The sequence below is a fragment of the Leguminivora glycinivorella genome, chromosome 17 (assembly GCF_023078275.1).
Source record: "Leguminivora glycinivorella isolate SPB_JAAS2020 chromosome 17, LegGlyc_1.1, whole genome shotgun sequence".
NCBI lineage: Eukaryota > Metazoa > Arthropoda > Insecta > Lepidoptera > Tortricidae > Leguminivora > Leguminivora glycinivorella.
In genome coordinates, this window is record NC_062987.1 from 9134749 (window position 1) to 9150095 (window position 15347).

The following is a 15347-nucleotide window of genomic DNA, read 5'->3' on the forward strand; positions in this document are numbered from 1 at the left end:
TCCGATTCCCGGTTAACGAAGAAGATAGGTTGGCGTTATGGGTGGAAAATTCAGGTACCTACAGCTTCATAAAAAAAAAGATTAAGTTGGTAAGCAAATACTTAAATGGTTAAGCATGAAACCCGAAGCAGTGTTATTTTTAACATTTTATCAAGCGAGCGAGTGCTGAAGAACCATGTTTTTAAATTTGAATTACACGGCTAAGGACGCCCAGCACTTCGATGTTTTAAGTTGAACTATAATATTAAATTAACATCTGAGGAAAGTTATATCCAGCAATAAGTTACGTTTCTTCTAATTCAAATAATTATATTACACTTAATTCTGGAAATTTCATAATTTCAAACGGGTACAATGTTTATTTTCAGTGTTTGTGTAGGTACACAAATGATTACATGAATATCTAATAAGAAACTATTCCATAATTCAATAACTCAGTTTTTAGGGTTCCGTACCTCAAAAAGGAAAAACGGAACCCTTATAGGATCACTCGTGCGTCTGTCTGTCCGTCTGTCACAGCTAATTTTCTCCAAAACTACTCAACCGATCAACTTGAAATTTTGGCACAGGCCTTTGAGCCAAAGATGGACATGTAATTTAAAAGTGAAAATTAAAAACCGAAGTTTTTTGAAGTATACATACCTATTGTGTTACATATCAAATGAAAGAGCGTGAGCGAGATACTAAGTTTCAAAAATATATTTTTAAATAATTTTTTGTCAAGAAAATAGGCAAAAATTACCCGTTTTATTGTTCTCAAATTGAATTAACCATTCGAGTCCCAGCGACATCATATGATGTCAGTAAAATATAAGTAAATAGGTACATATAGATGCTTGGGACTCGAAGGGGAAGCCCTTCTTGTAGTGTACGGAACCCTTGCAACGCGAGTACAACTCGCACTTGGCCGTTTTTTAACATCTTAGGCACATTTAGACAAGATTCATTTATTTCATAATACAATTTTTTTATACTACGTCGGTGGCAAACAAGCATACGGTCCGCCTGATAGAAAGCGGTCATCGTAACCTATGAACGCCTGCAACTCAAGTACATTCTTGTCACATGCGCGTTGCCACCCATTAGAAACTTGTACTTTCCCTTTTGCTGTGTTAAGTAGGTACACAGCAAAAAGGAGTGTATAAGTTCCAAGGAGGGTTCGGGTTGCCGACGACTCAAAGGACAAATAGACGGAACAAGTTAGTTCCGTAAGTCCTCCCGTCATCCAGCACACCGCACCCTCGTTGAGCTCTGGCAGCCTTACTCACCGGCAGGCACTATGAGTAGGGTCTAGTGCTATTTGGCTGCGGACTTCTGTAAGGCGGAGGTACTACCCCAGTTGGGCTCTGCTCTAGATTCGAGCGAGACGATATCCGCTGTGCTGTGCCCTAACACACAAAGCGGAATATCATTCGCTATGCCCTACCAGCCCTACCTCCTATGATAATTAGACTGTAAATTATTTATTCATAAGCAATACTACATTATGTTTTATACGGAAACTAAAATAAAATTTGCATGACAATCTACGATCGTTTAAGGAATTCATATTATGATCGTCAAGTATAGTACCTACGCTATGTTGTATGTGTTAAATCGTACAGTGACCTGCAAAATTGCATGGAAATATTATAAATTCGCCATCCACTTCTGCAGCTCACTGTGCATAGTTCTTAAAAGTAGGTAAATAATTACAATTCCATACCATTTCTAATAAATCTCCTGGATTGGATCGTCAAATTACAAAGGGTTTATTTATTGGATAGGGTTTCCTCAAACCTATTGGCCAAGCCGATTTCATGGCTTTCACCGACTAAAAATCGATGTTGCGAAAGCATCTATGAAGATGAAGTAACGAGCGATTTTTGGTCGGCTAGAGCATATTCCGCGTCGATAGGTTTGGTTTGGGGAGACCCTTACACATCAATTCACAATGACTACAGTGCTGCACAAAATGCTTCATACACCGACATATAAAATAACTTTCGATCATAAGTTACCTTACCTCTTTATACCTACATATATGTACAATTAATGACAAACAATTAATTAAAATGTTACAAAGGTCATGGATTGACTGTGTCTCAAATACAGAGGTAAATTCCTATACCATTCTAAACAAACAATGAAGTGAATGTAATTTTTCAAATATAGGCTCAGTAATAGATACCTCTAATTACTGAGACTATATAAAAAAAAACCGGCCAAGAGCGTGTCGGGCCACGCTCAGTGTAGGGTTCCGTAGTTTTCCGTATTTTTCTCAAAAACTACTGAACCTATCAAGTTCAAAACAATTTTCCTAGAAAGTCTTTATAAAGTTCTACTTTTGTGATTTTTTTCATATTTTTTAAACATATGGTTCAAAAGTTAGAGGGGGGACGCACTTTTTTTCCTTTAGGAGCGATTATTTCCGAAAATATTAATATTATCAAAAAACTATCTTAGTAAACCCTTATTCATTTTTAAATACCTATCCAACAACATATCACACGATGGGGTTGGAATGAAAAAAAATATCAGCCCCCACTTTACATGTAGGGGGGGTACTCTAATAAAACATTTTTTTCCATTTTTTATTATTGCACTTTGTTGGGGTGATTGATATACATATTAGTACCAAATTTTAGCTTTCTAGTGCTAACGGTTACTGAGATTATCCGCGGACGGACGGACGGACAGACAGACAGACATGGCGAAACTATAAGGGTTCCTAGTTGACTACGGAACCCTAAAAATACACTCTGTCTCACTAATAGAGGTAAATGTGACTGTGCACTGTGCAGTCGAAAAAGCTTATCTCAGTTATAGAGGTCTTATTTGTCTCACTAATACAGGTAAAGCAGTGCACTTATAGTTACTTTGGTATTTGGTATTTTTATAAGAACAGCATGCACTTACGTCCAGAACAGTGACATTTGGTGCAGTGGAACTGCTGATGATGGTCAGAACCGAACTCCTCAAATCTGAACGGCACACTCATAGTGACTTTGGTATTTTTATAAGAACAGCATGCACTTTCGTCCAGAACAGTGACATTTGGTGCAGTGGAACTGCTGATGATGGTCAGAACCAAACTCCTCAAATCTGAACGGCACACTTATAGTGACTTTGGTATTTTTATAAGAACAGCATGCACTTTCGTCCAGAACAGTGACATTTGGTGCAGTGGAACTGCTGATGATGGTCAGAACCAAACTCCACAAATCTGAACGGCACACTTATAGTGACTTTGGTATTTTTATAAGAACAGCATGCACTTTCGTCCAGAACAGTGACATTTGGTGCAGTGGAACTGCTGATTATGGTCAGAACAGAACTCTTCAAATCTGAACGGCACACTCATAGTGACTTTGGTATTTTTATAAGAACAGCATGCACTTTCGTCCAGAACAGTGACATTTGGTGCAGTGGAACTGCTGATGATGGTCAGAACCAAACTCCACAAATCTGAACGGCACACTTATAGTGACTTTGGTATTTTTATAAGAACAGCATGCACTTTCGTCCATTTGGTGCAGTGGAACTGCTGATGATGGTCAGAACCGAACTGCTTAAATCTGAACGGCACACTTATAGTGAGATAGTGACTTTGGTATTTTTATAAGAACAGCATGCACTTTCGTCCAGGACAGTGACATTTGGTGCAGTGGAACTACTGATGATGGTCAGAACTAAACTCCACAAATCTGAACGGTACACTTATAGTGACTTTGGTATTTTTATAAGAACAGCATGCACTTTCGTCCAGAACAGTGACATTTGGTGCAGTGGAACTGCTGATGATGGTCAGAACCGAACTCCTCAAATCTGAACGGCACACTCATATTGACTTTGGTATTTTTATAAGAACAGCATGCACTTTCGTCCAGAACAGTGACATTTGGTGCAGTGGAACTACTGATGATGGTCAGAACTAAACTCCACAAATCTGAACGGTACACTTATAGTGACTTTGGTATTTTTATAAGAACAGCATGCACTTTCGTCCAGAACAGTGACATTTGGTGCAGTGGAACTGCTGATGATGGTCAGAACCGAACTCCTCAAATCTGAACGGCACACTCATAGTGACTTTGGTATTTTTATAAGAACAGCATGCACTTACGTCCAGAACAGTGACATTTGGTGCAGTGGAACTGCTGATGATGGTCAGAACCGAACTCCTCAAATCTGAACGGCACACTCATAGTGACTTTGGTATTTTTATAAGAACAGCATGCACTTTCGTCCAGAACAGTGACATTTGGTGCAGTGGAACTGCTGATGATGGTCAGAACCAAACTCCTCAAATCTGAACGGCACACTTATAGTGACTTTGGTATTTTTATAAGAACAGCATGCACTTTCGTCCAGAACAGTGACATTTGGTGCAGTGGAACTGCTGATGATGGTCAGAACCAAACTCCACAAATCTGAACGGCACACTTATAGTGACTTTGGTATTTTTATAAGAACAGCATGCACTTTCGTCCAGAACAGTGACATTTGGTGCAGTGGAACTGCTGATTATGGTCAGAACAGAACTCTTCAAATCTGAACGGCACACTCATAGTGACTTTGGTATTTTTATAAGAACAGCATGCACTTTCGTTCAGAACAGTGACATTTGGTGCAGTGGAACTGCTGATGATGGTCAGAACTGAACTCCTCAAATCTGAACGGCACACTCATAGTGACTTTGGTATTTTTATAAGAACAGCATGCACTTTCGTCCAGAACAGTGACATTTGGTGCAGTGGAACTGCTGATGATGGTCAGAACCGAACTCCTCAAATCTGAACGGCACACTTATAGTGACTTTGGTATTTTTATAAGAACAGCATGCACTTTCGTCCAGAACAGTGACATTTGGTGCAGTGGAACTGCTGATTATGGTCAGAACAGAACTCTTCAAATCTGAACGGCACACTCATAGTGACTTTGGTATTTTTATAAGAACAGCATGCACTTTCGTTCAGAACAGTGATATTTGGTGCAGTGGAACTGCTGATGATGGTCAGAACTGAACTCCTCAAATCTGAACGGCACACTCATAGTGACTTTGGTATTTTTATAAGAACAGCATGCACTTTCGTCCAGAACAGTGATATTTGGTGCAGTGGAACTGCTGATGATGGTCAGAACCAAACTCCACAAATCTGAACGGCACACTTATAGTGACTTTGGTATTTTTATAAGAACAGCATGCACTTTCGTCCAGAACAGTGATATTTGGTGCAGTGGATATTCTGATCATGGTCAGAACCAAACTCCTCAAATCTGAATGGCACATTTACAGTGACTTTGGTATTCTTATAAGAACAGCATGCACTTACGTCCAGAACAGTGATATTTGGTGCAGTAGAACTGCTGATGATGGTCAGAACCGAACTCCTCAAATCTGAACAGCACACTCATAGTGACTTTGGTATTTTTGTAAGAAAAGCATGCCTTTAAGTTCAGAACAGTGACATTTATTTAGTTATGTTTGTTAAGCATATTGAGTTTTTAACCGACTTCAAAAAAGGAGGAGGTTCTCAATTCGACTGAATGTTTTTTTTTTATTTTTTTTTATTTTTTTTTTTGTATGTATGTTACTCGATATCTCCGAGAATTGTGGACCGATTTTCAAAATTTTTTTTTTGATCGAACGGGTATAACCCCGAGATGGTCCCATTGGCACCAAGTCGGGGTCTGATGATGGGATCTTGGAGAAATCGAGGGAACTCTTCAAATGTTATAGGCACATGTAATGTTTTTAATGTATTTTTCAAAGGTACACCAGTATTTACGCCTGATGGTAATAATTTTATGTGGCTGAGCTGATGATGGAAGGTCAACTCCTGAATGGTTAGGAGTTAAAGGATAATTCTTTCACTACTGTACATATATTCGGATTGATACATATAATATCAATAGGGACCACTAAAAATCAACAAATAAATAAACTTTTTAACAAAAAATAAAACCGCCTTCAAAAAAAAGCGCGTTACAAAACACGTAGAAACTAAAAAGCAAAAAATAATAAACCTTTGAATTCAGATTTCTTATCGTATTGCAATAATCTAAACATCCAAATTATAAACAAATCAATTATTTTTGGAGTCGGGGCCAGCCTGAGTATGGCTGGGTGGGGCCAAACAGGCAATATAGCAAAGCGACGAACAGGTCTGGCACCGACTACAAAATAATTGATTTGTTTATAATTTGGATGTTTAGATTATTGCAATACGATAAGAAATCTGAATTCAAAGGTTTATTATTTTTTGCTTTTTAGTTTCTACGTGTTTTGTAACGCGCTTTTTTTTGAAGGCGGTTTTATTTTCAAGTCAAAGTTTGTCAAGCTTCGATTTCTTATAATCGGATTCATGAGGAATTGAGGAAACTCCTCAAACCTTAACCTTAACCTTATCATCTAATAATTAAAGCATTAAAAGCAGTTTTAAAAAATACCTACACTCACCTTTTTGTTTATCTAGACTGACATTTTATAAATAAATTGCATTCTGACATGTTACCTGTCACACTAATCAACACCTTGATAACTGATAAGTATACCTAGTTATTTTTATAGAACGAACGGACACTAGTGACTTCCTTCCGATATTTAGTTCATCGATACTCGTAAGTTACATTATAATATGTAATTAAGAGCGTCTCTCATCACCACTGAGAAATATATGGCAGACCGGCTTTACCTGTCTTGCTTGCTGCTTTATTGTGTGTAAAATTTGTATTGCACGTGAAACCAATTCAGCTTGGTTTTTGGCAAGAAAGGTGGTTGCGAGACAACCATCCTGCGTGCTCTAAGAAACTCCCTTTTTCTACTCCAATTTGACGTAAAAAATGTCAGTTTATAATTTGACAATCTAAAATCAAAAAGTTGTTGAGGTAATGTTTATTGTGATTTGCCCTGGACAATTCCTGACAATCTAAAGTCAAAAAGTTGTTGGGAAAATGTTTATTGTGATTTACTCTAGACAATTCCAGACAATCTAAAATCAAAAAGTTGTTGGTATAATGTTTATTGTGATTTACCCTGGACAATTCCTGACAATCTAAAATCAAAATGTTGTTGGGATAATGTTTACTGTGATTTATCTTACAATACTCTTCTGAACAACTTTACAGCTCCAGAACACGCGACTCGCGAGGTTTTTGGAGGTTGGAGCCCGGGAAGACGGTTACTGGCTACATGCCCATCTCGCACCCAATACTGGTATTTTCTTGGATTCGACCTCCCTTATACTGGCGACTGGCTTGCGACTCGGAGTTTGGATGTGTATGCCCACAGATTTAAGAAAAATATTTTTTTTGCTCTGAGTGTATGCCATACATGTATAAGTATGTTCTTGCGGCACAGACGTGGACCAACTGGGACACCATGGATTATCTTGTCAAAAAAGTGCAGGTTCATTTTTAGGGTTACCATTGAATCGCCGACAGACACTTCTTCGAATACTATTTCAAAGACAACGTTTCAAATAATTTCATTTCATCGACAGTTTATATCGTAGAACAATCGATACGAGTAAAATCAAACCGTAGACTTTTATTTCGTAGATAAGTTATTCCGAGTATACTTTATATCGTGGTATTTCGTTTCGTGTATTTTCATTTCATTTTGTTTTACATTAAATACAATTCGTTACGCATAATATTATTTCAATTATGATTTTTCCTAAAATTTTACAATTTAAACATTAAATAAATGTCATATACAAAGAAAAAGTGACCAAGGCCTCCAGTGTTCCGAGCTGGAATCGAACCAGCGTACTCCGCTTACCGGGCGAATGCCTGAACCACTCGGCCATCGGTGCACGAAGGCAAGGGTCGAAATTTCCAAGTATATGACATTCCCGAAGGCTCGTGGCGCCCTCTGCCATCCCTGAGGTAGAACAGTATGGTTCGACCTCCTAGCTGAATCAACTCAGGTGATTACAAGCTAGCGAAGAGAGATGGCGCTGCCATTCATACTCTAAGAACAAATTAAATTATTTTCATAGAAAATATTTTAACTTGTATTTTTTAAGTAGTAACACTACTATTATGTTATAAACATTAAATAAATGTCATATACAAAGAAAAAGTGACCAAGGCCTCCAGTGTTCCGAGCTGGAATCGAACCAGCGTACTCCGCTTACCGGGCGAATGCCTGAACCACTCGGCCATCGGTGCACGAAGGCAAGGGTCGAAATTTCCAAGTATATGACATTCCCGAAGGCTCGTGGCGCCCTCTGCCATCCCTGAGGTAGAACAGTATGGTTCGACCTCCTAGCTGAATCAACTCAGGTGATTACAAGCTAGCGAAGAGAGATGGCGCTGCCATTCATACTCTAAGAACAAATTAAATTATTTTCATAGAAAATATTTTAACTTGTATTTTTTAAGTAGTAACACTACTATTATGTTATAAACATTAAATAAATGTCATATACAAAGAAAAAGTGACCAAGGCCTCCAGTGTTCCTCCTAACCTAACCTAACCTAAACCTACTTTAAATAAGAAAAGGTTCGTTATTGTGTGGGGTCGCAGTTCTAACCTAACCCAAACCTACTCTGTAAACTGTTTGTTTTTGTGTGTGGTCACAGTTCTAACCAAACCTAAACCTACTTTGCAATACGTTTGCTTCTGTGTAAATCACAGGTCGAACCTAACCTAAACCTAATTTAAAAGCCATTCGTTGTTGTGAAGGTCGCAGTTCTAACCTAACCTAAACCTACTTGGTAAGCCGTTTGTTTCTGTGTGATCACACTTCTAACCTAAACCTACTCTAATATAGGATTTAAGCCAATGGTCATAGTTTAATTATGGACGTATGTGATGTGCCACGGTAAGGGTCCCCCCACATCTAGCGTCTCGCGAACGTCGTCGCCTCTCCAACGCCCGCGCGGCGTCGACGCCGCGCTCCCGCAGCGCCGACGCGACGTTGCGGCGCCTCTCGAACGACGACGTCGCAGTGACGTCCGCGCGGCGTCGACGTCGCGTCAGCGCAGCGCCTCGACGTTAGTGGCAGTAAACCAAAAGTAGCATCGACAATTTGAAGTTTCCTACAATAGAAACATCTATACATGTGTAGTACGACAAATGAGAAAGTTTTGTAATAATACGTCGAATAAATGAATTGCGATGTTTTGTAGTTCTGCTATTTGAAGTACTTTGAAACGAATCAGCGATGAAGAAATATTAGTTGAATAGTATTTATAATAACTAAGAAAATTTCAAATAAATAGTAGTTGAAACAAAATTACTCGAAACAATTTTACTCGAACTAAACTTTCGATGATTTGTTGTCGATGAAATGATATTCGATGAAAAGTTTGTCGGCGAAACAAGGGTACACCTCATTTTTAGTCTTAGTTTCTATGGTAGCTATCTCTATCGTTCTTACGTATTGGCGCGACAGAGCCAGACAACCTTTCGCAGCGTTTCGTTTTCATTTCGCGTTACAGAAAGGCCATTCGGCTACGGCACCTATTATTTGTCATTTACAAGGTCGTGGAAAGTTCTTCAAAACCCTACATTAAATATGCCACGATAAGTCTATAGTTAATTTCCCAAAAACGTATTGTGTTTTTGTGAGCGTCAGAATGGCGGGTGTACATCAAGCAATCCTGGTGTGGTATACGTCAGGAGTTAGTGCTAGCAATGTGCCAAATGTGCGCCAAAATTCGAGCAATGTGCTCTTTGAACTCCAGAGATATTTAAGAAATTAATGACACCCGCCATTCTGACGTCAGGTTGGCGGGTGTACTTCCAGTTCTAGCTAATGGCTGCTAACTCGAGGGTGAAAGTACTGCCTAAGGTTAGGTTAATCCCATATTACTCTTCAACGGCTCTCTGAATTAGTGTGTGTTTCATACATGTGGAAGCACATTGCGAGCACTAACCTTAGGCAGTACTTTCACCCTCGAGTAAGCAGCCATTAGCTAGAACTGGAAGTACACCCGCCAACCTGACGTCAGAATGGCGGGTGTCATTAATTTCTTAAATATCTCTGGAGTTTAAAGAGCACATTGCTCAAATTTTGGCGCACATTTGGCACATTGCTAGCACTAACTCCTGACGTATACGACACCAGGATTGCTTGATGTACACCCGCCATTCTGACGCTCACGTGTTTTTGGGTTTTAACGTACCTATGAAGGGATATGTAATGATTGGTATAACTTTTTTGGTATAGTAACATTTGATATAACAACATTTGGTATATTTTTAAAGGATATAATTACTCATTTGACATAATCAACATTTGGTATAACAACAAAATATCTACTTTTATTTTGTATAATCAATTTTTCGTATAACACTTATTTATAATAATCGTTATATGGTATAACTATCTATTGATATACGACTAGTATAATATAACTAGCAAACAATATAAAACATTCCATGAATTAAGTTTATTCTTTTTTGAAGGGATCACAGTTCTAACCTAACCTAACCTACTTTTCTGATAGTAGTACATAATGTTTAAGGGTCACAGTTCTAACCTAACCTAACCTATTTTTTTGGTAGCAGCGCCTTGTGTGTAGTGGTCACATTTCTAACCTAACCTACTTTTCTGGTAAATGATGGATCTAATTTATTGTGCAATTTTTTTTTATTCTATCTGTGCTTTAGAAAGAATTTGTCTTATACAATTTATTTATTATTGGAAATAAGCATTATACTCAAAGTATGTTATAATAAATGTTATTCGAAAAGATGATCGTTATATTAAATAAGAATTATACAATTTGTTAGTATATTATTTGTTGTTATATTATTCAATAATTATATCAAATGATCGTTATAATGACTAAAAATATATATCAAAAAAAGTTATATCGATCGATACGCACCCCCTATGAAGGACATTACATTGTAAATTGTGATCAACTTATTTAGATAGTAGGAATGTACGAGTACTATGTTAGCTACGCTTTATATAATTGTTCTGTTGTTGTCTGTTTTATTTTGGTGGTACAATAAAGTGTTTAATTCCGTACTTATTTACTTAACAACCCAGGAACAAACATGTTTCAAGTAGCTGTAGGGGTACCCGACCGAAAGTTGAGCTGAACGGTTATTACGAGGTGTTTTACTTAGACAGCGGCAAACGCGCAGCATTCGCGAGGTCTCTTCTCACTCTTCAACGAATCTCAATAACGATAGTGATATCTCTGTCACTCTTTACTGTATGCGCGAAGTGCATATACCACGAGTATAATTGGTTTTTGGGGGTGCTGATTTCAAAATTGATGACCAATTTGGAATCTGATATTACTGACTGTCACTTTGACACAAAAGTGGTCATAGGTGTCGTCAGATAGGTTTTCGGGGGTGCTGATTCCAAAATTAATGACTTATTTGAAATCTGACTTTCTTGACTGTCACTTTGACACTAAGTCGTCATGGGGGTCGTCAAATAGGGTTTTGGGGATGCTGACTTCAAAATCTGATATTGCTGACTGTCACTTTGACATAAAAGTTGTCATGGGTGTCATCAAAAGATTTTCGGGGGTGCTGATTTCAAAATTAAACACCACTTTGGAATCTGAAGTTGCTGACTGTCACTTTGACACAAAAGTGGTCATGGGTGTGGTCTAACAGGTTCTCGGTTCATAAGTAAACAATATTTGTACGGCTGTGGGGGCAAAACAAGAATCGTGCTGTGGATATTTTTTTTGAACACCTATGTATATACGCTTGTTTTATGCAAATAAAATAATCATTCATTCATTCTTTCGGGGGTGCTGATTCCAATAACCAATACAGCCAAAAAACTATTTGATGTCACTCATGACAACTTAAGTATAACTATGTCAAAGTGACAGTCGGAAATGTCAGATTTCCAATTGGTCGTTATTTTTGAAGTCAGCACCCCCAAAAACCTATTTGACAACACCCATGCCCATGACGACTTTTGTGTCAAGTGACAGTGAGCAATGTCAGATTCCAGATTGGTTAATAATTTTGGAATCAGCACCCCCGAGAACCTATTTGACCACACCCATGACCACTTTTATGTCAAAGTGACAGGCAGCAATGCCAGATTCCAAAGTGGCGTTCATGTTTGAAATCAGCACCCCCGAAAATCTATTGATGGCACCTATGACAACTTTTATGTCAAAGTGACAGTCAACAATGTCAGATTCCAGATTGGTTATTAATTTTGGAATCAGCATCCCCGAGAACCTATTTGACCACACCCATGTCCACTTTTGTGTCAAAGTGACAGTCAGAAATGTCAGATTCCAAAGTAGTGTTTAATTTTTAAATCAGCACCCCCGAAAACCTATTGATAACACCCATAGCGAATTTTGTGTCAAAGTGACAGTCAGCAAAGTCAAATTCTAATTTGGTCATTAATTTTGGTATCAGCACCCCCGTGAATCGATTTGACGACACCCATGACGACTTTTGTGTCAAAGTGACAGCCAGCAATGTCAATTAACGGTCGCGTAGCCGTAAAATAATCGGTCAAAACCGTTTTAAAGGGTACCCATACGGTTCCTGTTGGGTAATGCTGATCATAAAAATAATGACCAACTTGAAACCTTTATTTTGAAATATTTGTCGTCGCATGTTGCACAATCTTCATATACTTAAACAAAAATAATAAAAAACGGGTAGAACTTACGATAGTTCTAATCCCATACGAATCATTATCGAAACTGTATTTGGAAAATAAAATCAAAGACGGTACAAGTTTCACAAGCCAAAAAGTACTTATATATTGATATTGTGTACACTTGACTTATTTCCAATAAAGCCTAAAAAAGGTTGGCAACTCCTTGTTTATCATATGCCGGTCTTGCCTTTCTCTTTTATACCGAACTTTCTGAGTAGGCACAATTTCTAAGTTACATATTTCAGAACATAAAACTAGAAATTGAGCGCGTTTTGAGTAGATTAATAGTACTAGTCAGAAAGAACGGTTATTAAATGACTACGTTACATACACAATATACAAATATTCCGACTGCTTCTATTTTATTTGAATTTTTTGCGGAACCTTGTTGAACTCGATGTTCGAGTTCGAAACACGAAGTTTTATGTTAACTAGTGTTCGTCCTAGAGATAGGTATTGAAAACCAATGGATTAAGGATGAAAAATTGGTATACCTCCGGAGGTGTGAGAGGCGTAGATATATAAACACAAAAGTTATAGTCAATAGACGGTCTTTCCGGGTAGACGGTCTTCACCACACTGACCTTAGGCTAGTTTCCTAACCGGAGCTACAGTCCGGTGTGGCAGAAATAAACTAATTCGTGTTGCTATAATGGTCAATTATCTTATCTATTGATTAAAAAAGTAAAGATCACAATAAGTTTCATTTAGGTTCTTAATTTGTCAAATTGCATTAGGTACAGTTTGTTGGCAGCAAACAAGTTTACTCTCCCAAATACTCCTAAATACAATATCGGTAGTGGCAATTGGCGACTTTGATAGTTTGGGCCAAATGAGTTGGTACCTATATAATTATTTTGTTCGCCCTGCCCCTGCAATTTAAGGAATTGAATCGCATTTTGATGTTGAAATATCATTTTCATCGGCGAGGCTATCAAAATCGTTGCTAACTTACTTTGGACTGACTCTACCAACGTACCAACGCAGTTAAGTCAACAGCCAGCAAGAGTAGAAATTGAAAAATGGCAACATCAGTGTCGTCCCGTTTTCTTACTACTGATTTGAAATGGACGACACTATGATGTCGCCACATTTTAATTTAACTTTTTTGCATGTTTGGATGTGATTATTTCCTTCCTCAAACATGACGTTAATTTTTGAAGAGAGAAGTCTAGTATATACGCTAGGTGGTGGGTAGGTAATAAATACAATAAAATAAAGGCCCTCATTTTCAACAAACAGCGAACACAAGCAACAAACACGAACGTGTGGAATGTGTTTGTTGTTGTTTGTCGGTTTTTTTTCATGAATGAAACTTGCACGTTCTCTAAGCGTGGAGAGTGAGGACGACGGTAATAAAATTATAAGGTAAAGTAAATTAATTGAATAGTGCAAGATTTTTTGTAAGTATTAAAAAAATGCAGGTATTAAAACGAAATAGGTGTTATGGAACATAATGAGGAGGCACACTGACATTTTATCCCGCCAGGCGGCGCCTGTGCAAGTGTAGGCATGTCACTGTCATTCATATGTGTAAGAGAGAAAAAACATAATATATCATCTTATCGCTCTCTCGTATGTACTATGGTGGTATATTAGACAGAGACAGACATAGACTAAGGATTATTCTATTATTTTCGGACTAATACCACAGTATAATAAAGAGTACTATCGTACAGTATGGCCACTCCCGCTCCCCGCTGAAAGTGCCGCCCACCCCCTCTCAGTTACCTGACAGTTACCGCCTGTCAAAAACGCGAACAATCGACCTGTCATATCTCACTCATACAAGCATGGTACGCGTTCACCTGCACGAGCTTAGAATGTGTGCTAGGAACGCGCTTCTTTCATATATTTGATCGCCAGTGTCCGAGATGTGCTAATACGGTGGCGCTATCTGTCATAACCTTTGAGTGTGCCTCCTCATTGGCTAAACCTAAAGATTTTTGAAGATAGGTAAATAATATTTATTTCTGATATAATACGTTATAACGATTACGCAAAGGTGGCTCTTATATTTCGTATTATTTATTTATTATCTTTTTTAAGTAACTGAAATAAAACTTAATAGCAGTTGAGGTGAAAATGCGTGAATGCCTTTGCTCGTGTTGAATTGTAAGAAATTAGAAAAAAAAACACTAGTGACAAAGCTGTCAGTGATGTGGTGATACTTAGCTCTAAGTGACACTGACAATTGACATCGCTTTTTTTTCTAATTTCATATAATATTGAGCACACGCAAAAAAGGCATTGGTCACCTCATCTGCTATTAAATTTCGCAAAGGTCATTTCGGTCATGTAATAAGATAATAAATAAATGATACGAAATAATAATTTAATAAAAGAGCCACCTTTTCGTGATCGTTATAACGTTAAAAATATATTATTTGCCTATCTTCAAAAAAATTATCGGTAGTTAAATTTATAAACGTTAAAAAAACAGCTACATTTAAGTAGAGCTATGATAGTTTGTCCCTTGTCTTAGTGCGTTTTCACATTATCCGTTTCAATATTGGATGTCGGACCAATATCCCATATATTTATCTTTGATTTTTTTTCCTTCGAAAACCTTCCTACATCCGATATCGGATCGGATAATGTAAAAACGCACTTACTCTCACCACTCAAAAATTCTAATTACATCGCTAACCTTTTTCTGTTTTCATACTTTTTAAAGACCACGACAAGAAACAGGTTATATACCTATAATATACTGATTGATTTTATTGCCATCTATCGACATCTTAA